The 2,239-nt window shown below is 36.7% G+C and overlaps 1 long non-coding RNA gene across 1 annotated transcript; it reads left to right on the forward strand.

Annotated features, from left to right (window-relative positions):
- The first annotated feature begins 1,469 nt into the window (after positions 1–1,469).
- On the forward strand, positions 1,470–2,013 carry LOC119289109. The gene is made up of 2 exons (XR_005141426.1): positions 1,470–1,584; positions 1,745–2,013. It is a non-coding gene; the product is annotated as an uncharacterized LOC119289109 (long non-coding RNA).
- Positions 2,014–2,239: the final 226 nt, after the last annotated feature.

Genomic DNA, 2,239 nt, shown 5'->3' on the forward strand with positions numbered 1-2,239 from the left:
AATCATCGCATGGTTAGCTTTATGTTCCTTTGGATTGAATTGATATATAGTCATATTGTTTTGTTTCAAAGTGTAGCCTGGACTATATATGCCATGAACTACTGGGAGTATGAACTTTTTAAGGTATATTTTTGTGATTGGCACAAAAGTACTAACCATTCTAACGGAAGACCGTTGCACTAGGACCATGGAGAATAATAAAAAGGTTAAGCTCCCGACTGTGGCTTCTCATCTGCAATCTTCCATCGTGCCCTCCCTTGAAAAATAAATTAGATATATGGTTATGTTATACATTGACTTTGAGCGGTACTCCTTTCGTTCCATAATTATTGTCATGGTCTTAGTTCAACTAGAACTAAGACCATGATAATAATTATGGAACGGAGGGAGTACAAGGCTAAATATTTTGTGAATGAATACAATTTTTTTATTCATGCATAATGTGTGGATGGAGTTCTTTATCAGCTGACCATCTTTATTCAAAGCAGGGCGCGGCAACCGGTGGGTGGGGAGGCACAACGAGTAGTGCGCGATGGCCGGCGGGTGGGGAGGCACAACGAGCAGCGCCCGGCGGCCGGCGGGTGGGGAGGCGCGACGAGATATTATATACCTATATATATGTGAGAGATATTATAAATCTAAACTCTAAAATACATCTATATTCATCTGTATATAGTAGTCATATTCATCAACTCTCTAAAAAGACTTATATTTAGGAACGAAGGGAGTATATTACTATGTATATAGGAGAGAGATACTTATATACCTATATATGCGGTGAGAGGTATTGTTGATAATAGATCGTGTCCTAATTTAGAGAAGGCATGATGTCAAAAATAAATTTAGAGAAGGCAAACCTTTTTGTTTGGTTCTCTCTTCTGCATGCAATATTTATTTTTCTAAGGTAACACCTTGTACACGCACTAAGCTAACGAGATGTATTAGGCTGGTTGTAATGGGGAGTATCATATAATAGTATCATGCATATGATACTACCTCCCTAATGCATAGTATCATATAATAGTATCATGTAGTACTCTATTTATTACCATGCATGACACAAAGTAGTATAACATTTATTATAATACGGTATCATAATATGATACTCCATCATCTCTTTTTTCATTTAATGCAATGACACATCATCAAAATTGCCTAGTTGGCATGCATGATACTATCTATGATACTACCATTACGACCAGCCTTATTTCTTTTCACATGTGTGAATCATCCACCACTCACTGGGATGCCATCCAATGGTAGTCCCTAGGGATTCCCTTTTATTTCCAGGGTTGAATAATCAACACTACAAAGTTTGAAGGATATGGCTGCATTTACTACTCACCAAATATAGAGCATTTTATTTCTGGTAATTAATATGGATAAGCATAGATCGGCACAATTAATTGTTACCTAAACATAGATCAGATTGGTTGGATATATATGTGTGTGAAACATGTAGCAATTAGCAAGTACTCCGTAGAAGATACTACTCATATCTGAAAGCATATATTGCCATGGAGAGAAGCAAGATGATTATGCTCGTGATGATCATTCTTCCATGTCTCATAACATTTTCTCAGGGTGAGTACACAACAACAATTAGGTGAACTTCTCGTAAAGATATTTGTTAGTTCTATATATTACTTTTGGCGATCTAGTTAAGAAACATTACTAATTTTTGTGAATTTGTGCATAATTTTACAAATTACCTAGTTTAATGTGGACACTTATTTGCATGCAGCTCAAAGATCTGATGATATGAATAGCAGCAAGATCCAAATTTGCTTGTGCCAAAAGAATCCTCCACCATGCCCAAATGGTTTGTGCTTCTGTTGTGCATTGGAGCAAGATAAATGCTTTAGAACCAGCCAAGAATGCATTTGTGGTTCTGCTTGCCCTCCTTTAGAAGCAACCTCCCCTCATCCCCTCCCTTTGCCTTAAGACACCATGTCAGCTGATTGTTGCCATGAACATCTTGGAATAAAAAAAGTTGTAATCGCTGCATGCTCATCTTTATGTTCTTCTGAATTGAATTTTTTATAGTTATATTATGTTTTACAAACGAATACTGAACTATACAGGCAATTACATATAATGCCTTGATTGACACAAGAAAATACTACACTTCTGGGGAAGACCGTTGCACTAGGACCATGAAGAATGCAAAAAAAAAAAAAATCGAGCTCCCGATTATGGAGAGAATTTTTACGGTACATCATACTACACAAATTGAAGG

The sequence above is a fragment of the Triticum dicoccoides genome, chromosome 4A (assembly GCF_002162155.2).
Source record: "Triticum dicoccoides isolate Atlit2015 ecotype Zavitan chromosome 4A, WEW_v2.0, whole genome shotgun sequence".
NCBI lineage: Eukaryota > Viridiplantae > Streptophyta > Magnoliopsida > Poales > Poaceae > Triticum > Triticum dicoccoides.